Source organism: Furipterus horrens, unplaced genomic scaffold, assembly GCF_987537825.1.
Source record: "Furipterus horrens unplaced genomic scaffold, mFurHor1.1.pri manual_scaffold_6, whole genome shotgun sequence".
Classification (NCBI taxonomy): domain Eukaryota; kingdom Metazoa; phylum Chordata; class Mammalia; order Chiroptera; family Furipteridae; genus Furipterus; species Furipterus horrens.
Window position 1 is genome coordinate 44,189,430 of NW_028327176.1, and position 23,628 is coordinate 44,213,057.

Sequence of the window (23,628 nt, forward strand, 5' to 3'; positions counted from 1 at the left end):
CCTCCTCCTATGATCATGTCAAAATTACAATTAAATTATAGAAAAACCATCACTGAGAACCACCTTAAGACTAGTTGAACAGAAGTCCTATAACTAAGGACATAAAGAAGAAGCCATGTTGAGAATAGTAGGAGGGGTAGAGATGGGGAATCGACAGATCTCATACCCTTGGTGTGGCAATTAAGAAAGGCCCAATGTTTCTATTTATGGCCCAACATTCCTACTTATAGGTATGCATTCCCCAAAAATTGCACAAGAGAGGAGATGTCTAAGAATGTATACCTTCAGAATATCAAAAACCTAAAAACAATCCAAATTTCTGTCCATCAATGGGCAAGTAAGTAAATAAACTATGGAATATCCAAAGAGAATACCACACAGCACTTAATAGAAATGAACCACAGTGATACACAATATGGATGCACTTCCACAATATAATGTTAAGATATGCATTGTTGCCAAAGTCACTGCTTTTTCCCCCCAGTTTACAGATACCTATTACTTAAAAAAAAATAATAATAATAGCTGAAAGAGAAAAAAGAAGCTTTTCATATGGCAAGCTTTGGATATTTAAAAATATGACTGATCAAAAATATAACTACTATAATGGCAAGAAATGTTGATCACAATGATCTTAGATAACATTAGAGCAACTGGCCCGAAATATATTAAAAGCAAAATTCTGGCATAATATTTTGGTTCCCTGAAATCAAATACACACATATGAAGTAGTTGTTCAAATAAAAAGCACCCACTTGGAAAGGGTGATGAATATTTCCATAATCTTCTAGATTTCTAATTGTTCTTTTTTAACCTATCCCCAACGTATTCTTTATTAACTCTGCTTATCCTAGTACCAGGTAAGCATGAGTATTTTTTGCTTTCTTTAAAACAACATTTTATACTCTATATTCTATTTTAAAAGGCAAGTGCTGCAGTATATTACCCAAAGAAATTTGTGAAAATTTCTTTCACTAGTATATTTAATCTGTATATGAGCATTCTTATATTAAACAGAATGTTAAGAAATGATAACTTTCAAAATAAGATAAATTTCCTCTACCCATTTTCTTTTATACTGTTTTTCCAGTTATTCATAAAGAAATTTACCTACTCCAATTCATTTTTAAAAATCATTTTAATTTTAAACAAATGTCAAGAAGCAAAATAAAATGCCAGTTTTTAAAGATTTACATCTATATTAAGTAGCAAGTACTTAAAGGATAAGTGCATACTTCAAAAAGTAATTCAATTTAAAAAGCAGCTAGACACTGTCAGGAAGATTATGAGGTGTAAATATAGTATCTCCTCTTTTGGAATTTACAAGTTAGTTGAGAAGAAATGGGGTATAGATACAAATAGTAAAACAAAAATGCAAAAGATGCAATAGGAAATATATGATTAAATCAAAGAAAAGGCATTGACAAGCAAGCTATAAGATTACTTCAAACAGAAAAATCACCATAGACCAAGGGTGATTAGAAACTGTTTCCAGAAACAAATGGAACCCATGATGGGCTTTGTCAGTTAAGTAGCGAAATTCAGAAAATAGATATGAGAGAATCACATGAAATTAGAACCAAAGTTTTTTTCAGGGTAAAATAAACATGTCTGAAGGTAATTCCTACCAGGCAGTAAAGGTAGAAAGATAGGTACCACTAAGCTATAAAAGACCATCGATGCCAAACTAAGGGGTGTGAAATGAAATTTAACCTGTCTGGGCCTAATGGCACCGAAAGGGAAGCATCCAACAGACTTGCACAGACACTTGGGGAAAGCAGTGAATATGTATATTAAAAGCTTTCTCCCTGACCAGCATAGCTCACTTGGTTGAGCATCATCCTGCAAAGCTAATGGTCGCAGGTCCAATTCCCAGTCAGAGCACATGCCTGAGTTGGGGGCCTGATCCCAGTTTGGGGCACAGGTTACAGGCAACCAATTGACGCTTCTCTCACACATCGATGTTTCTCTCCCTCTCTACCTCCCTTCCCCTCTCTCTAAAAATAAATAAATAAAATCATATATATGGAGAGAGACAGAGACAGAGAGACAGAGAGCGAGCAAGCACAAGAGCACTTTCAGGTCCCCTGCACACCACCTTAAGGAAGTGGGGTGAAATTGAGGAGGGAAAGAATGGATATAAAAATAAGCTTGACTTAACTTTACCAGCTTTCTCCAAGTAACAATAAAATCACAAATGAATAATTTGAACTGTTCAACTGTTAAATTCTATTTATGAAATACAATACTATTTTTTCTTTTGTTCTCTTTAAAGATTAAGTATGTACTTCAAGGTTGTGGGAAGTATTTCCTCCAATCTTGGTATATGTCAGAGCCAGTTACTTCTGCAGCTTTGAACCTGCTTCAAGGTCTGTCATTTGGTTAGATCAGGGGATGAATGCCTGGGGCATTTTGTCCTTCAGGATACTATTTATCCTTCATGTATTTCTGTTTAAAAATGATTTATGCACTTTGGAGTATAAGATTTTTTTAAGATAAAAGAAAAGTCCCATGTCAGCCTTGTTATATTTGAAGCATAATCTTCCACACACCTATTTTCTATAAAGGTGAGTTTAAAGTCACCTTTATATCAATTCAATCATTTTTTTAAAAAAAAACAACCTTTTTCTTGCTAAATAGGGCATTCTATGTGAACTGGGTTATGGAGTTACTCAACTTCAGAAGATACAAGAACATTTTACGAACTACTGTGGAATAATTTAAAACTAATAAAAAGTTGCAATAGGACAAAGAATTCATATAAAACCCTTGATCCATCTTCCCCACTTGTTAACATGTTACCCTCAATAAACTTATATTCTTGCAAACACACATACAAATTTTTTCTGAACCATCTGAAATTAAGTTGCAGACATGATGTCCCAATACCCCCTAACATTTAAGTGTGTATTTCCTACAACCAAGGACAGACCCTGCATAACCACAGTACAATCACCAAAATCAACAAATGAATATCAACATTTCATTATTTAAAGCGGAGTCCTAATTCAAGTTTCACCAATGTTTCCAAAAATATCCACGATCTAATCCAGAATTGTGTTTTGTGTTTCACTGTCACATTTCTGTGGTCCCCTTCAATTTGGAATACTTCCTCAGTCATTCATGACCTTGACAATTCTGAAGCATAAATGGTGGTTACTTTATAGAATGTCCCTCAATCTAGATTATTCTGATGTTTCCTTGTGGTTGGATGTGACTTACGTTTTTTTGCAAGAATGCCACAGAAGTGACACTGCTCTTCTAGGTTTATAACAGGAGGCACTCAATATTAACTTGTCCCATTATTGGGGTTGGTAAGTTCTGTCACTTTGTTAAGATGGCACCTGCCAAAATTTCCCTCAGAGTTAATAATTTGTACTTACTAAAAAGAATAAACTGTACTTACTAAGTATTTTGTGGGGAGATATTCTGAAACTATATGAATATCCTGCTTCTCATCAAATTTTCACTTATTAGTTACAGCATACATTGATGACTTTGGCTAAATCAATTATTACTATGAGCATTGACAAAGGTAATTTTCAAATTCCAACACTTATCTAGATTTATATGTTGGTATTCTACTGTAAGGTAGAGAATTCCATTTAACTCCGTTTATTTATTTACATCACTATGTACTCATGCATTTCAATTTATTCAATGAATTCAATCTATTATGTTTGGATGTTCAACATGTCACTGATTTGGCTTGAAGGGCTCCTTCAAGTTGGTGCCTGTGTGCTTTTAACATAGTTTTATCATTCTTTCAGCACTTCATTGACTTCTAGCACAAGAAGCCATTTCTCTAAGGCACATGGAGAATGATATTTAGAAACCAAGATCTGAGCACTAGTGTCCTCACTGTTACTGGATTGTCATTGCTTCCAGGCCCCCTTAGGGGTCAAAGCTAGGAAACATATGTAAGTATATACACAAATACACACTTTATGGATAAATATACATAGCCCACTACAGGTTTAGTGACTAAAAAAAAAATACATTTGTAATCCTAGTTTTATGATCATCCAAAGAAAAAGATTTTGATACATATACAATGGTTTTCACATGACCTCACAAAAAAGTCTGATACAGATAAAACAGGTGATAGAAGAGGGCAAGTAAATAGACGTCCTCAACATCCGGCCAAGATGGAGGCTTAGACTGACATGCTCTGTCTCCCTCCAAAACTAAGAAGGACTACAACTACCTCAAAACTAAAAACAACCAGAGGTTCCAGAAAATAAACCTACATGGAAGTCCAAGGTATGAAGTCATAAACCAGTGGTGCTCCTCCGGACGAGTAGGAGGGGCAAAACCGGAGCAGAGAGGTCGGGCTGTGCAGGGGGCGGCAGCAGTGGGGATAGCGGCGAGACTGCGAGAAACGCCGGGGAAGCAGTCCCGGCAGCAGTCGGGACCCATCAGCTCACGATTCCAATGCCGGGTAGGGCAGACCCCCACTGCCTCGGACTGTGAAGCCCAGAGGGCATGGGGATAGAGGAAGAGGCTCCCAGTCTCTCAGCGGAGAGTAACAGCAGGAAACCATCTTGGACCCCTACCCTCACACAAAGCGCCACAGCGAGGTGAAAAGGGTCGCCTGGCAGTGAGGAGTGCACGGGCTCCGCCCCCCATAGCATAGGAGGTGTGACAGCCCCGCCCAGGAAGCAAAGGTAAACACAAAACCCTCAGGATGGCACAGATCATGACTGAGATCCCAGTGACACAGATCACCAGACAGCAAATACGGGACCTAAGCGATGAACAAATAGAAAACCTTTCTGAGGCTCAGTTCAGAGCTATAGTCATAAGGCAGCTTACAGACCTAACAGTGGGACTTAAAGATGACAAGGAAGGAATGAAGGCTAGTCCTGCTGAAATGAACAAAAACACATAGGAAACAAGTGGTGAGGGAAGGAAAACCAGGGATCAAATCAACAAATCGGAACATAGGGAAGGAAAAAACAGTCAACCAGTGCAGAAAGAGGAAACAAAAAGTGAGGAATATGACGAGAGGCTCAGAAACCTCTGGGACAGCTGTAAGCGGTCCAACATCTGAATCTTAGGGCTGCCAGAAGGTGAAGAAGAAGAAGGAGAAATGGAAAAATTATGTGAAAAAATAATGAAGCAGAACTTCCCTAACTTGGGGAAGGAAATACACTTATAGGTCCAGGAAGCACAGAGAGTTCCAGAAAAACTGGACCCAGGGAGAGCCACTCCATTATAACCAAAATGTCAAAAACTAAGGATAAAGAGAGAATCTTAAAAGCAGCAAGAGAAGAAAAGAATCATGTACAAAGGGGTCCCAATTAGACTATCAGCTGATTTCTCAAAGGAGACCCTGCAGGCAAGAAGGGACTGGCAAGAAATATTCAAAGTAATGAAAATAAAAAACCTACAGCCACGATTACTCTATCCAGCGAAGCTGTCATTCAGAATAGAAGGGCAAAGAAAGTGCTTCCAAGACAAAGTAAAACTGAAGGAGTTCATTAGATCCAAACCACTGTTATATGAAATGTTAACGGGACTTGTTTAGAAGGAGGATCAAAACTATGAACATTAAAATGAAAACTGTATCACAACCAACAAAAGAAGCTAGGGAACCCAAATAAAGACAAACTAAGTAGGCAACGAGAGTGGAAAAAAAATTATAGGTATAGGGAACATACTCGGGGGAGGTCAGCGGGGAGGGGGAAAGGGGAAAAGGAAGGGAGATGATGCAGGAAATAAGAAACATAGTAGGAGGGAATGGAGCAGACAGGAAGAGGTTGAGAAGAACTATATGCACAATGGACATATACTAAAAGGGGGGGGACATCTGGAGGGAGGAGGGGTCACTGGATGGAGGGGAGCAGAGGGAAAAGAAATTGGGACAACTGTAACAGCATAATCAATAAAGCGTATTTTTTTTTAAAAACAGACCTCTCCTACTGATCACTAGTCTGAGAAAGTCATCCAGAAACTGTCACACATGCAATTCATAATAAGAGGTGTTCTTTCTTGTACAAAAGGGGGAATAATTTAATAGAATAATCACTGCAGTATGGAAATGAAAAAATTCTAAAGTACTCCTAAATAAGATTAATCACTGATTTGTAGATTCATCAAAAAGGGTCAAAAGACACAAAAGGCCACCACATAGTATAATTCCATTTATATGAACCATACAGACTATGCAAATCCACAGAGACAGAAGATTAGTTGCCAGGGGCTGGAACAAGGGGAAAATGGGGAGTGACTGCTATGGGATAGCATTTTGGGGTGATGAAAATCTTCTGACTTAGGTAGTGGTGGATAATTGCAAACTTTGAGTATACTAAAAACCACTGAACTGTTTACTTAAAAGGGTGTATTTTATATGTGAGTTATTTCTCAATAAACAAGGAAAGGCTAATAATGCAAGACTTCCTAATAACAAACCAAATGTTACCTTTTGAAGATTCTCATGTCGCCAAACTTTTGAAGGCTTTTCTGCACACCAAATACGACAAATAACATGTGATAGACAATATTGCAACACAGGTGGAAAGGTGCTTCATCAGAAAATGTCAGCCGTGGCTGGTGTGGCTCAGTGGATTGAGCGCCAGCCCGTAAATCAAAGAGTCGGCGTTTCAACTCCCAGTCAGGGCACCTGCCTGGGATGTGAGCCAAGTCAGGTCCCCAGGTGGAGGCGCATGAGTGGCAACCACACATTGATGTCACTCTCCTCTTTCTCCCTCCCTTCTACTCTCTTTAAAAATAAAATCATTATTTAAAAAAAGAAGAAAGAAAAGGTCTTGTCAAAAATATAAATGGAATTTTTAATTTTTCACTTTATTAGCTGACAGAAGTCTAATTTAGCATGATAATCGTCTTGTAGCATTTAAACATGTAGGCACGCTTTGGAGTTTCACTGTTAGAATTCTGTAGTCTGTGGTTTCTGGAGTATTTGATTCAGCAGATGTGTAGTGAATGTTTTTGAGACTTCCTGCCAACACCGTTTCAATTTCAGCCACAGTCTCTGCCTTGCTGGCATCTCCCAGATCCAAGCTTGTTGTAAACTAACCCCTGAGTCCTTGACTTTTTCATCCAGTAGTTAATTAACTGTCTACGAGAGCCTCCTTCTTATAAGAGAAAGTGAATTTTCTTACTGTCAACATGAACTTGATTTCAACTAACCAAGAGCACCGTTAACTTTTTCTTCAATGCTTGCCATCATCAATAAAAAGGAGTAAAATTTAAAAATTAAAACTAAAACTTTGTTATTCAAAATTTATAAAAATGTAAATTTAAATAATTAAACTTTCAAATGATATTTTGTCTAAGTCTGTAGCATTTATACTTCTGAAGTTATTAAACTTGCACTAAGCTATTAATTTTGAGACACTACCAATTTATATAAGATCTCAAATTTGGCCATAGTCATTTAAGAAGAAACAGTAGTTAGAAAATTCAGAAGACCATAACTTACACAAAAATTTGCACAGCCTAAAGACAGAGATGCTTTTATTTTCCAAAATAGAGCTTAAAAACAAACAAGATATACAATAATTGTTTGGACAGAAAATCAAGTACAAACAAGAAAGGGCCTAACTAAACATGACTTAACTGATATTTTTTTAATCTAAAAGTTCAATGAAAGGCATCCTATGATGATAAAAGAACTGAGTTAAGGGTTACCATTAAAAAGAATTCATAAAAACAAACAAACAAAAAAGCAAACTTGGAAAAGTGCCTAAGCAAAAAGATTTCCATTGGGACATAGAATGTTGAAGGTGGTAGAACATTAGATTCAGTGATTCTGAAAGTTATATTCCTGGTAATCTAACTTTTACCTCTATAAAAGTAAAGAGAAAAAATACAATATATTACAAAAAATTAGATACTAAGCAATATACTTTTGAAATAGCCTACTCAAGGAACAAAAGAGAAGTTTTAGAAAGTCTTTTAGGTTTCATATAACACATACCTATTAGGTGGTTAAAAACTGATTATAATTTCATTTTTAAGTGTTATCAATGGATAAGAACTATCCAAAGGGAAATGATAAATGCTTAAAAACTGGTTGTAGACCCACTGTTAGCTAAGTATTTTCAACCATGACCCAGATAATTGGCTGAAATGACCATCAAATATCTAATATACCAAAAAGGAAATAAAAGACCTGGTTAAGGTCCCTTTAAGAACTAGAGCAATCAAGAGTATATTTTTGTAAAAACATAGGTCAAAAAGAAAGACTATTTCTGTTTGAAAGACAAAAAGTAAAATGGGATAGCATTTATCCTAAGACTTGAAGGTCACAAGCAGGCTCAGTATAGAATGATTATCAAATCCCAAAATATTAGAATAAAAAACTATAACTCTCAAAGTCTGTAGAAGATTGTTTTAAGACTCTTTGAAAGTTAGTATTGTATTTTTTTTTTTTAATGAGCAGACACCTATGAACTTGTCATTAAAAATACATGACTACAAGTACAATTAAGTTCAATAAGGGTTCAAATAAATGTATGGATAATCATTGGTCAGAACCAATAAAAATAGGCTAGAAGATATAAACTTTGAAAAGTAAATATTTTAGATAAATTCAGAAAATTTTAAAAATATTCAAACTCATAGGACACAAATTATAGTAGGGTATCTAGGAACCATCTAAGCGATCTATGGAAAATGAGGTGTCAGTGATTCAGCATTGTGCCTACATTGAATTCATTTCTGAACTGCTCTCTGTGTCTAGTCAGTGCCTTCCTCACTGTAAAATCTCAAAGGTTTGATAAATTAATTATCATCGCTAGGCGATCTAAAAAGCAAGACAGAAATCGGTGTGTATATAATCAGGAATCTCACATTAGATAAGCACCTCTTTTTAAAAAGCACTAAATTCAATTACAGGTTATTGAACTACAGAGAAAACGTGTAAACCTGGCTGGGCATGTTGAATATAATAACTACAAACACAATTGAAAAGTTAACAAAGAAGTTTGATAAACAAAAAACCTGAGTTAACTTTGACACCTCCCTTTCTCTCACCATCCACAGGTGCACATACCACCATCACCTGCAGTCCTGTCTGTTCTATATCTGAAATATTTCTGAATGTCTATCTCTCTCCAACTCCACTGTCACCACCACAACTTACTACAGCTTCCCCAACTGATCTCTATTCAATACCTTCTTCTGCACTGCAGGCAGATCCTATAACATGTAAAATGAATCCTGCTTCTCTCCAGTCTCAAATCCACTAAAATTGCCATCTGTTGTCCTTAACTTGGCCTGCAAGTTCATCTAAGTCCTCTGACTTCACTGATCCCACACCTTGCTAAGCTTAAGCCTCTCCAGCTTCTCTTGGGTCTGCAGCATACCAGGCTCTTTCCCTCAAAATAAGCTACCTGACTACACCAGAGGAAGCACCCAAATGAGCAATTCAAAAAGGCCCTTCAGACTCTCACATACTTTAAACCTCTTGACTATGCTGTACATAGTTATAAGCATCCAAGATAACTCAAGGAAAGGAGTAGGAATTATGCTTGAATGATTGGCTCCCCACCCCTCTGTTGTTGGTAGACCATTTTTCATCACTTATCTCAATACTGAGCAATTAAAATAAACTACAGAAATAACTGGGTGCTGAAACTAAGATCAAAGTTATCTACATTCTCATTTTCAAATTTTGCTTTGGGCAAAAACATGATTAATCTCATTGACTTAATACAAACATTAGAAATGTGAACTTACAAAAACATCCATATAAATAAAATATCACTTGTTTTATACATTGCAATAAAATGAATTTTTTAACTTGGAAGAAAAGTTCTTTGCTGTTTAAAAACAAGTTTGAAAATATATCATGCATCATCAAACAGAAATGGCAGGGGACAAAATTGTGGAGCATGTTTATGAACCTGACACAAAAAAAAGGGATTCAAAAAATGCTTATGTCCTTCCCCAGACTGATTTTTCTCTCTTCCTCATAGCCTTCATCTCATCAACTCTACCCTTAACTTTGCTAGTCCGGGCTATGGAAAGCACTTGTTTTCCAGTCAGGTATATTGAAAAAGAAGCCGTGAGGGTAAAGGAAGGGTTAAAAAACAAAATAAAGCCAACAGATGAAGAATTTGGGATAGGCATTATCTGCCCCCAGGGATCGACCAGGGAAATACATCTATATAGAAGATCATTATCAAGTTTACATAGGAGGCAGTGAAGTGTATGTTATACACGGGGAAAACAGAATACCAAGAACATTAGAAATGGAATTGAAAGTTTCTCATATTCCACATTTTAACAAATACTTACCTTTAACTTAGTGTTATTCATATACCCTACTTTTTTGCAATATGCTAATCATGAAGCTTAATTTAGGCTTCATTTTCTGAGGAAATATAATATAGTAGTTAGAAGCACAAGCATCCTGGGTTCAAATCTTCACTCTGACACTTATTAGTTATGAAATCTTGGATAAATTATTTAACACCACCATGCCAAACCTTCCTCAGGGTAAAATGGAATAATAGCAACTACCCTATTAAGATTGTTGTAATGAATAGATGTGACAATACATGAAAACAGCCTGACACACAACATGCAATATGTGCTAGCTATGATAATTATTATTTACTAGACAGTTTCAGCATAATTTCAGGCTGCTGGTATTTTCTGCTATTTAAAAATTACTTATGTTTCAATATCTAATCACTTAAATAAATTCATAACTCTTCTTTGAAATCTGGATTCAGCTGCATGCCAGCATATTGAAAACCGCTGACTTCATCTCTTCGCAATACCTCTTTTCACTATTTTTAGTGGTTTCTCTAAAGATAACAACATACATCCTTAACTTTTCAGTGTACTGGGCATTAATATTGTACCACTTCATGTAAAATACTGGAACTTTGCAGTTTCTGTCCTCAACATTATGTTATCATCATTGTACATATTACATTTACATATGATATACCCCTCACAATAAAGCATTATAATTTTTACCTTAAATAGGTCTATGTGTTTTAAAGAAATAAATATATTTACCCACATATTTTCCATTTCTGGTGCTCTTCATTCCTTCAGAAGATCCCAGTTTCAACCAAGTATCATTTCCCTTCAGCCTGAAGAACTCCCTTTAGCACTGTTTGTAGTGCAGGTCTGCTGGCAGTAAAAATTCAGCTTTGTTTATGCAGTGTTATTCTCTCTGAAAGTGTTGCCTCCCCTTCAATTTCTTCCTGCCTATGGTCACTCTCCAGTGCCTTCAGAGAGTTGTGGGGTTTTTCTATTTTGTCCACAATTTATAATGGTCTTCTGCAGAAGGATTAGTTCAGTACAAGCTACTCTACTATTACTAGAAACAGCTAACAGATAACAGAAAAGTTTTAAATATTCAAAAGATATTCTTGTGACCATAGGTAAAATATGGATTATTTCAAATTACATATTCATAGTTGTCACTATTATTCCATAAATTGATTCATGCAATGTATTAGGTTATAGTTCAGCAACCTAAACTGTATCAGCACTATTTCTATTTTCCCCACATACAACAGCTACACTTCAATTGTCCTATGTAAATGTGATAATGATCATATACCTAGAAACATAACAATGTACTTTGCTGTTTCTTCTACTAGAATTTTGGTTTTTTATTTAATAAACAGAAACCAACTCCAATTAACTTTAACAGAAAAGAAACTCTTTGCACTAAAATCAGGTAAATCACAGAATCAACGGAAGCTTAGAGAATCAGGCTCCAGAGAAAATCAAAGGAGGCAAGGTATAAGGAAAATCCTAAGCCATTAATACACTCAGATCCCATAGCCCTTAGAACCCACTGAATACTCATCTCCATTCTCCACCCTCATACTGCCAGGCTCTCAGCTACTCCACAGCTGCATCCCCTAACCTAAGTAGTTCAACACCATCATTCCCTTAGGAGGCAGTGTCCTGGACAAGACTATCTGATTGGCTCACAGTCTGCCAGAAGCACATAGATAGAGCCTACCTCACTGTATTTAACAGTTCCCCAAAATAAGAATATGCAACTGTTAGACCTAATATATTATTTATTACAAAATGGAGATGATAAATGACTGCCAAGAGAGCAAACATCAGAACGAATCATACACTATGACAACTTCATAAAAATAACATCATGCTTGCTTCTTTCACAGTTCAGTGCTTCGAATTATTTTGCAGTTAAAGTTATACCTAATTTAAAATCTGATATACAAAACTTTCAGTTATGAAACTAATAAGGCAAGGAGGAAATAATTCCATTAGAAGAGGATTCTTGCTTTTCAAAAGTATCCATTGCTAGATTCCATCAAATAACTGGCTCTTCCACTACAATTTAAATAAGATTAAATTTATTTTTTTTAAAACCCTCTTTTCTTCTACTTTCTGAAGCAGGACACAGGTTTTAACCATTCAACTTTTGCATTTACACCCAGCACATTATATTATTGATTTATAGATTTATGCATTTTGGGGTACCTGCCCTCACAGAATTTACATGACTCAACTGAAATAACTGGGGAGACATGAAACAATTTCTTTCCTGCAACTACTAAAATCAAGCTAGTATATGTAATAGACAAAACAATCGGTATTGACAGTAAGAAAAGTTGTGAAAGACTGAAATTTAATGGGTGTCTTGGCTATCTCAGCCATTTGTTTGTCATGACAAAGGCTTTTTTATAACTCTGTAAAGAGAGAACTTCTATAAAATTGATAATAATACAAATGATTCCTGTCTACAGAAACGCAAATTGGTTCCAATTTTTGTCTAGTGCACAGGGATCAACTTTGCCTGTTCTACACTGACTTGTAAATTCATTTCAGCATTTCTTATTTGACTATAAATAAGTGGTACTTCAAACTGGCAAACAATATAATACCATTAACTAATGAGTTTAATAAAACCACTGACTCATGTTCATTTTATATTTGTATAAAAGTCATGATCATATGCTCCTTTAAAATGCATCCATTCATTAATAGTCTGCTTAGTAGAGGAAAATGAAAAGATAAACATACACTATTGCCACTAATAAGTCTATAATACAACCTTTAAAAAATATGGCAAAGAAGAGCTGCTTAGAATGTAACTACTATAAACTAAAGAGATTTAGTATCATTGATACAATAATTACTTCTCTTTATACACGATAAAAATAGCCTAGAAATGCAGAGTTCTCTACTAGACATTATGTTTGTCTGCCTACACACACAGACACACACACACTATCTATATTGTGTACACAACATGTACTATTGTATATAGTATAGCTATACTGTACACTATATATCATATACAATGTACAGTATATGTAAACTTATATTACTATACATATATATAGCACACAGCATAGAGGATGTGTATATTTATATGTACATATATAAGTCGCAGACAATAAAAATAAGAACTATCCTAATATTAAATGGATAACAATTTCCACCACTTAGAATAAGAATCCAAAAAATAACTATGAATCCTAGACGCCTATATTTTAATGCTCACCTAATTGTATATTACCATGTGGAACACAATTAATTTGGCATTAAGAGTTTATTTTCTTTTTATAGGCATATAGTTAAGAAATTTTATCTTTTTGATTAGACATATGTTAAATATCTACCACAAGTTACTAGCTTTCTCATAATCAACTTACTTATAATAATAAAATCAGATTTTCACAACCAGGAAAGGCCATGTTCTTTTAAAGTCTTCACTGTAAGGTATCCCAATGTCATTTTGAATAATAATAACCAAAATGCTTTTTAAAAATTCCTTGATAATGAGTTCTATTCAGTATGGTAACTTAATTCATTCAGACACATATTTCAAACTTTTATATTTAATCCTACCTCAAGAGTAATTTCCAAAGTGATATTTCCTGAAGTCAAAAGCCAGACTTCATGTCTCTAGAATAATCATGCCTTGTAGTAGTTTTAATTTCAGTAAGTCTGTATGCCTTTCCCAAAGCAGTTCTGGCTGGCCTGGGCTTGTTGTAAATAGTTGGTTCAGTCAGACAGCTTTTTAAATGTCAACACACTTAAGAATTCACACGATGTACAAGGAAAGTATTGTACTTTAAAATAAGGATGTGTTTCTTCTTGTGAAATAAAGTTAATCGTTTGGGAGAGTCTGCTTAAAGGAAATGGGGTAGTCTTATGGTCTCTAGAAAAAAAATGAGAGAGTATCTCACCTCACTTTTTCCTCACTTTATCCCATTTTGAGCATGACCTAGAGATCAAAGGTTTTATGTATGACAGAAAAAGAAACACATCATTAAAGATGTAAACCTGCAAAATCTAATGGTTGTATAAGCCTGTGGGATTCCAAAAACTGTTCTGTAGTTTTAATATCTGAAAATAATCAAATAAGTTTATGTTAAATACAAATTTTCCAAGCTTCCTAGTATATCTCCTCTAAAATTTTAAACAAATATACTTGATATGAAAAAATAGCATTTATCCAAATATCAAATATTTTACTGAGTATTTGAATAGCAAACACAAACAGTCCTAATCCCAACCACAGACTACATTGTGAAATGTTAATGTATTTAAATTTTTTAATTATACATGGAATTAACTAAAATACTGCACATTAAACAATTAGTTATTAATATTTTAGTCATATTAAATAACAAGAATACATGAACAAGTGGTACTCAATGCAGAAAATTTTCAAACGTTAATTGTACATTGTAGAAAGTCTAGTTTTGGCTTCTGGAAAATCTTCACTGCTAGTCGACACAGATATTCACAAAGTGCTAAATAGCTCTTTGAAGAAAAATATTAAGTGATAACAGAAAAGTATAAGAAAATATTATGAGTTATATTTATACCACTTAAGTCAAATTTATATGGCAGACATAATTAACAGTCATGGATTCACAATATTTTTAGTGAATAATCAAGGTATTAAATTATTAAAATCCTTGTCCTAGTTTTATACCAATATTCAGCACTATCATTTAAAATAAATGAAAATAAATATCACAATATTAATATTCTGAAAATAACTCAAAGTAAATTGTTTAGCTTACATTGCCGACAGACTGAGTAGGGCTCTGTTCTGGCAGGATGAAGAACCAGAATGCAGATACACATTGTCAACTAGGTCCTCTGTAGCCACCTGGGGAAATTCCCCTCTCTACTCTCTACTAACCATACTACAAGGGGAGCTGGCCATGGGATATTCCAATGAAAAGGAATGTGTGTTCTGAAAATCATGACTCTTCTCCAACTGCCCCCAAACACACACACATATATTTGAATGGACTGGGAATGGGCACCTGACATAGTCTAGATCTCAGTAAACAAATTATAAGGGGCCTGGTAAGGGAAGCTCTGCCCCAATAACAATGGTGATGTCAGCCTGCCTCTCTCTCTCTCTCTCTCTCTCTCTCTCTCTCTCTCTCTCTCTCTCTCACTGCCTGCCCCCAGTCCCTCTGCCTACCCCTATTCCCTCTCTCCTTCTTAGCCCTTCCCTCCCACTCTCTCTCTCTGAAACTATGGATATATCAAACAGTTAAGAGCAAAAAAAAAAAGCAGAAAAATTTTAAAAGTCCAGTTATTGATAAATCTGTGAACTCTTAAAGCTAAATGAATAATTACAATAAGTAACCAAAAACCCACAACTTTCTGAGATTCTGGAATGGCCTATCAGTTCGATTCTCCATAAGGCTCACATAATTGTCTTACTTATTCAGGGGAAGGGAGAGTGGGATTGGAATCTCACAGTTTGTTTTTTCCTGGGTTCCCCTGAGGTCTTGCCAAGAAGTTGAGATTTGTCTTTTTCTTATTATTATGTATATCTTTACGCTATAACTTCCTATTACAAAGTATTTGAGGTAGTCTCTGTTCCGAAAAAAACAGGAGTGCTAAATAAAAGACCTATTTTTACTACTGCTCATTTCCTCTTACCAAGTCATGCCAAATTAGAAAAGCCATCATTGTTTACTTAAAGAAAAACAACCCCTCGCCATATTAATGTAATCCACTGAATAAAATAGGAATCTATGAGTCTATACTGATAAGGTAAATTAGATAATTAGGCAGAGTGATATTGTGATATAATAATATATGATTTTCATCCCTTGTTTCTGGCACAAGAACTTTTAAAACCCTTGGAGTTTCCTGAGTGATGAGTGTGTTGGTATACTAATGGGATGACTCTTGGATGAGGTGCTCCCAGATAGCATCAGGATGGGTGCGGGTCTTCAGAAAGACCAAGGCATGACTAGAGGGTTGGAACTTCCACTTGCACCTCAGGATCTCTGGAAAGGAGAGAGGAGCTGGAGATTGAGTTAATCAATAATGAACAATGAGCACTGGCTGGTGTGGCTCAGTTGGTTGGAGCCTCAATCTGTACACCGGAAGGTCATGTGCTCAATTCCCAGTCAGGACACATGCCTTGGTTGCGGGTTCCATCTTGATGGGGCATATACAGAAGGCAACTAGTTGATGTTTCTCTCTCGCATCGATGTTTCTCTCCTCCCCTTTCTCTCTCTCCCTCCCCCTCCCCTTAAATCAATAGGCATGTCTGCAAGTGAGGACAAAAACAAATTAATAAAATAATGGCCAATGATTTATTCAACCCTCCCTACAATAATAAAAGCTCCATAATATTGGGTGGGCTAAAAAGTTCATTTGGTTTTTTTCCATAAGATGGCTCTAGTAGTGCTTAGATGTCTTTAAAATCATTCAGAGCACTTTTGTTAGACTGTATTGTGACAGCTATCATATCAGCATGCATTTTTTAAAAATTTATCAAAATGGTGAATTTTTGTGTAGCCATTTTAATATTGAAGATGGAAGAAAATAAGCCACATTTTTGGCATATTATGCTTTATTATTTCAAGAAAAGTAAAAACACAACTGAAATGCAAAAAAACAGACTTGTGCAGTGTATGGAGAAGGTGCGGTGACTGACTGAACATGCCAAAAGTGATTTGCGAAGTTTTGTGCTGGAGATTTCTCGCTGGATGATGCTTCACAGTCAGGTAAGAAGAGCTGAAGTTGATAGTGATCAAATCAAGACATTAAGAACAATCAACATTATACCACGCAGGAGACAGTCGACATACTCAAAATACCCAAATCAATAGTTATTGGTGAAAATAGAAAATGTGTGTTTTATTTTAGGGAAAAAAACATACGGACTTTTTGGCCAACCCAATATCTCCTAAACTGCAGGGTTTGGAGGACTTCTGGGTTTCTGAACATCAAGGTGTGGAGAGGGCAACACACCCGAGGAAGCAGTGAAGTTCCACACACCTTCCCCCATACCTTGCCCTATGCATCCCTTCCATTTGGCTGTTCCTATGTTATGTCTTTTACAACAATTCAGTAATAGCAAATAAAATGCTTTCCTCAGTTCTGTGAGCCACTCTAGCAAATTACTGAACCTGAGGTGGGGTCATAAAACCTCCAATTCATAGCCAGTTGGTCAAAAGTATGAGAGAGGAGGTCTGGACTCGTGATGGCTCTGAAGAGGCAGTCTTGTGGGACTGAACCCTTAACCTGGAGTGTCTTACTAACTCCAGGTAATTAATGTCCTAATTGAACTGAATTGTAGAACACCCAGTTGGTGTCTGAGGAAAACTGGATAATTGTTTGGTATAGAAAACCCATATATTTAGTGTCAGAACTTGTTAGTAAGAAATAATGATAGATAAGAAGGAAAATCAAACTTACAGTAGAATGTCATCTAATAAATGTTGAAGAAATGACAGACCTTGAAAAGCATTTTACAATCATAGTAATAATTGATTTAGGCAAAAAGCATCAGTAACTACTAAAACTATGGGTTAAAGTTTGATAAGAAACAGGATATTAATACACTCTCAAAGTATGTCTCCACTCATTACTTACTAATTACAAAAAGAAAATATAGTAATTTTGCAGTAAAGAAATCTGGTAAACAATACCTCCATCAAATGATTACAATTAACTTCACAAATAATCAGACAAATTAATATAATGCCCTGATAGGACCACAAATACATCTTACAGAGTCCTCCTGCAAAAATGCATAACTTGAATTTAATTAAGAAAAACTTCCAACAAACCCAAACTGAGGAACATTCTACAAAATATATAGCCTATAGTCTTCAAAAATGTCAATGTCATGAAAGACAAAGAGATAATAAACTGTTCCATATTATAGACATGCCATCTAAATTTAATCTATGATTAAATCAAAAAACACAAAACAATAAATTTAATCTACAATCTCGTGTTGCGGGAAAATGTTGTAGGACATTATTGAAACAACTGGCAGAATGTGAATATAAGAATATTCTAATAATAGTTGTGAAAGAATAAGAAATATATACATTGGTTTCTGTCCCAAGTTCCTGACACAGGGCTCCTAAAATCCTTATAAGCAGGGCTGCTAGGAGACTATTTTGCTCTAATATTCAGACTTCGACCCTAATTTCTGGCACAGAGCTCCTAAAACTTTTATAATTTCCTAAATGGAAAGAGCACTAAGAGCATCTTTTGCTTGACTATTTGGTCTTTGATCCCAGTTCCTTATACAGGGCTCCTAAATCCCTTGGAATTTTCTGGGTGATGTGAGTGTCTTTTGTTCTAATGAGGCAACTCTGAGTGGACTCCTGGATGATTCCTGGATTGGAGTCAATCACTAGAAAGACCAAGAGAAGCTGGGAATTTTCATCTCCTTCCTCCATTCTCTACAGAGGGGAGAGGGACCCAAAATGGAGTTTATAATTGATCATGCCTACATGATGAAGACTCCATAAAAATCCCAATACTATGGGGTTCAGAGAGCTTCCAGGTGAGTGATCACATCCATATACTAGTACGGTGATATTCCCCAACAGCGCCTAGGACCCTCCAAGATCTCAGCCTGTATATATCTTTACCTGGCCATCCATCTGTATCCTTTATCATATCCTTTATTATATAATAAACTGGTTACACATAAGGTGCTTTCCTGAGTTCTGAGAACTGTTCTAGCAAATAACTGAATCCAAGTGAGGAAGATCAGAGGAACCTATGATTTGCAGCCAGGCTGGAAAGAAGTTATGGGTAATCTATCACTTGCTTTTGGCATTGAAGTTAGGGATAGTCTCGTGGGATTGAGACCTTAACTTGCATGATTGGACTCAATCTCCAGGTAGTGTCAGCACTGAGTTAAACTGTAACAACACCCAGCTGATGTTACAAAATTGCTTGGTGTGGGAGAAATCCCCACCATTTGGTGACTAGAAATGTCAGAAGTGGAGTTCTCTCTGCATAGTAGAGGAGAAATTTAGGAAAAAGACTGAGTTTTTTTACTGCACAATTGTATGTCTTATTGTTAAATTTTCAGAATTTTATAATTGTATGGTGGTTATAGGTATAAATGTCCTTGTTCTTGGAAAATATTCATTGAAGAATATAGAGATAGAAAAGAGTATGATGCCCTCAACTTATTCTCAATGGTTCAGAAAAAAATTACATTTGGAGGGGGTAGAGAGAGAAGAAGAACATGTGTAATAAAGCAAATGTGACAGGATATTAACTGGAAAATCTTGGTGAGAGGTCTTTGAATTTCTTTGAACTATTCTAACAATTCTTCAGTAAATTTAAATTATTTAAAAATAAAAAGATTTTAAAAATAAAAAAAAAATTTTTTTTAATACCTGAGCTTGCAAGAAAGAGGAGGAGCTCCTGTTTACCAAAAAGTAAATAGTAATTAAAAACCTTACTAGTAGGCATATGAAGCTGTATTAGGAGAAGGTATGGTACAGGATAAGGAAAACCAGAAGGAGCCCAGGAAACAACCTGGGTTGAGAAGAGAATACTGTAAGATTAGGGAAGACAAGGTAGTTGGGATTCTCTGGAGGGGAGAGGGACACGCAAAGAGAGAATTTCAGAGACCTTCAGAAGGTTCCCCTTGAAAAATCAGCTGAATACTAACAGAACCCACATATGAGGAAATTTCATAAGCCAAAGGAAGAACAATCAGAAATGACTGGAGATCTGTATTTGGCACTCATATGGGGCTAGGAATAGTGCCTGTTTCCACCAGTCTGAAAGAAAAATTTTGTGATTCATAGTAATTGAGTACGGTATCCAGAAAAGATTTGCCTCAGAAGTGAGGAACTATTAGCCCTAGCCTAAGCCCTACCTGGATACTACCTAATAAATCTTAAGAGCAAGTCTTAAAAGGCTCAAACTACTTTCAAGTAACTTAACTGCATCACATACTAAGCTCAAAATTATAGAAAAATAAAAATATGCAACAACCAAAAGATAACATTCACAGTGTCTGGAATTTAATTTTTAAAAATGCCAGCCCTGGCTGGTGTGGCTCAGGGGATTGAGTGCTGGCCTGTGAACCAAAGGGTTGCCAGTTCAATTCCCAGTCAGGGCACATGCCTGGGTTGTGGACCAGGTCCCTGGTTGGTGGCATGCAAGAGGCAACTAAAGTATCTCTCATACATCGATGTTTCTCTCCCTCTCTTTCTCCCCCTTTTCCCCGCTCTCTAAAAACAAAAAAAGTAAAATAAAATCTTAAAAAAAAAACTACCAGGCATCCAAGGAAACATAAAAACATGATCCATAATAAGAAAAAAAAATCAATCAAAACCAACCCGGTTCTGACAGAGATATTAAGATATTCTAATTCAGAGACTAAAACATTAAAAATTATTATAATGTATTCCACATAATCAACAAACAGACATGAAAAGTACAACAAAGATCTAAATCAAACTTCTAGATAAAAAAACTATAATACATGAGATGAAAAATACAATGGATGGAATTAACAGCAGATTAGATGCTGCAAAAGATTAGACACCTTGAAGACATAGCAATTAAACCTTATAAAATAAAACCTAGAAAAAATAGAATTTATGTAATCAACAGACTCAGTGTGCAGTGAAACTACTTTAATCAGCCCACTATACATAAATTTGAGTCCTCAAAACAGTGGCAGGATGGGGGGAGGGGCAGATAGGGAAAAAATATGTAAAGAAATAATGACCAAAATTTCCCCAAATTTGTTGGAAACTACAAACCTACAGATCCAAGACTCTCAAGTATAAGAAACATAAAAAGAACTACACCAAGGCATATCATAATCAAATTATTCAAAATCAAAGATTTAAAAAAGATATTTAAGTAAAAAGGAAGATAAAGATGACAGCAGATAACATCAGAAACAAGGCACATGAAGACAATAGATCACCATCTTTAAAGTACTGAGAAAAAAAACTATCAACCTATAATTTTATATTCAGTGAAGATGTCTTTAAAAACATCAAAGCTAAAATCAACTTTTTCAGACATACAAAGCTGAGAGAATTTTTCACCATTCAGTCCACATTATATTAAATATGTTTAAAAGGAAGTCTTTTAGGCAGTAGGAAAATATATCGGACCATATTAGAATATGAATCTACAGTGGCTCCGGGGATGACTGAGGTGAGTCCCTTGCGGGTGGCAGGGCGCGGGCAGCGCACACTGTGCTAGGTCAGGTGGTGTTCCAGGGTGAGGAGCTGCTGCTGCTGTGCAGGAGGATGCTGACGGCCTGGAAGGTACAGGGGAGCGAGCACTGCACCTAAATGCCGGCGTGCGCTCCCGGGTGCGCGTCGTGTGCAGTCCGGGCCTGCGACGGTGTGGTGACGTCTGCTGGTCACCAAGTGCAGCCGCCTCCTTCACAAGGAGCCCAGCGGCGGTGGCGGCGGCGTTTACTGGGTGGATGGACTTGCAGCAGAAACGGTGTGTCCCAGTGAAAGGAGACCATGTGATTGGCATAGTAACAGCTAAATCTGGTGATATATTCAAAGTCGATGTTGGAGGGAGTGAGCCAGTTTCTTTGTCTTACTTGGCATTTGAAGGTGCAACTAAAAGAAACAGACCAAATGTGCAGGTTGGAGATCTCATTTATGGACAATTTGTGGTTGCTAATAAAGATATGGAACCAGAGATGGTTTGTATTGACAGTTGTGGACGAGCCAACGGAATGGGTGTGATTGGACAGGATGGTCTGCTTTTTAAAGTGACTTTGGGCTTAATTAGAAAGCTGCTAGCTCCGAACTGTGAAATCCTACAGGAATTGGGGAAACTCTACCCACTGGAGATAGTATTTGGAATGAATGGAAGAATACGGGTGAAGGCAAAAACCATTCAGCAGACCTTAATTTTAGCAAATGTTTTAGAAGCTTGTGAACACATGACGACAGATCAAAGAAAATGCATCTTCTCCCGATTGGCAGAAAGTTGATCTCTGTGGATTTTTTTAGGGTCAGTTGAGCCAACAGACTGTGAGTTCCCTAGGGAAAAGTTTTTTCAGGAGAACCTTTCCCTACTAAATCTTCAGAAGACAAGATATTGTCTTATTAGAGTCTTAAAGATAACATTTTTATAAGAAAGTCAGTGGTTGCCACCCATGTTCTTGTGGGTGAGAAAAATCATTATAAGTTAATGGAGTTTTTTTGTTCTTTATACAATAAAGTTTACTAGAAGTTAAAAAGAAAAAAGAATATGAATCTACAAAATGAAATAAAAACTACATAAATATTAGATATTTTTCTCATTTAAATCTCTTTAAAAGATAACTGTTTGAACAAAAATAGTAACAATGTATGTAGTATGGGGCTTATAACTTATGTAGAATTAAAATGTACAATAATCATAATACAGTGGTCAGGAGGAGAGAAATGGAAGTAAATTATTGAAAGTTCTTATACTACAAGTGAAGTGATATAATACCACTAGAAGGCAGATGTGACGAATAGAAAACAAATAGCAAGATGACCGATTTACAGTAAACCTAACCTTGAAAACTTAAATGGGATTTGCAAATGTGGAAATCCTTCTGTTAGGGTATAGATTTATGAGACTTTTATTCTTTTCAAAGTTGCTGCTCCATAATAAAGGAAAAGCTCTAAGCCATTATATATTTTTTTATAAAATATCATGCAAACAAGATTGATCAGATGTATATATATTTTTTAAGTGGGATAAATTCATATTAAAACTTTTTAAATGAATAAATGAAAAAATACCCATGTACCCACACATCTTAAAAAGCAGAAGATTGCCATACTTTGAGGATCCCAGTTGCACCTTCTCCTCTCCACCCTAGGCAGCTACTATCCTGAATTCTGAATTAACCATTACCCTGCTCTTCTTTTTGGTATGACCAGATGTGTATTAAACCCTGAATAGGGATTTTATACATTTTTTAATTTTATACAAAATAGGATCATACAGTATGTATTAAGTGATTTGCTCTTTCACTCAACATTAAATTTTTGATAATCATCCATGTTGGAGTATGTAGTTACATAGTCCATTTATTTTCGATATATCCATTCATTCTATTAATAGGCAAGTGGCTGTTTTAGAGTTTTGCTCTTATAAACAGTGTGTATGACCATTCTTGTTCATCTCTTGATTTAAATAGAATTGCTATATTATATTTCCTGACTTTATGGTCACTTTGTGTTATTATTCCCATTTTGCTAATAAACTAGGGTTTACAGAGACCAAGAAATTTATTCAAGGTCACAAAATAAAAAATTCAAGTTTAGTTCATTCATATTCCTGGAAACAAATAATTATTAAAAAGAATACTGTTGGTTGGAACTACTGTAACAGCATAATCAATAAAATATACTTAAAAAAAAAAAAAAA

The 23,628-nt window shown here is 35.7% G+C and overlaps 1 protein-coding gene and 1 pseudogene across 6 annotated transcripts in view; one reads left to right on the forward strand and one right to left on the reverse strand.

Annotated features, from left to right (window-relative positions):
• WDPCP (WD repeat containing planar cell polarity effector) overlaps positions 1 to 23,628 on the reverse strand; it is a 348,783-nt gene that overhangs the window by 316,643 nt on the left and 8,512 nt on the right. The gene's annotated exons all lie outside the window — the stretch shown is intronic.
• Positions 17,453 to 22,436, forward strand: LOC150006056 (exosome complex component RRP40 pseudogene; annotated as a pseudogene).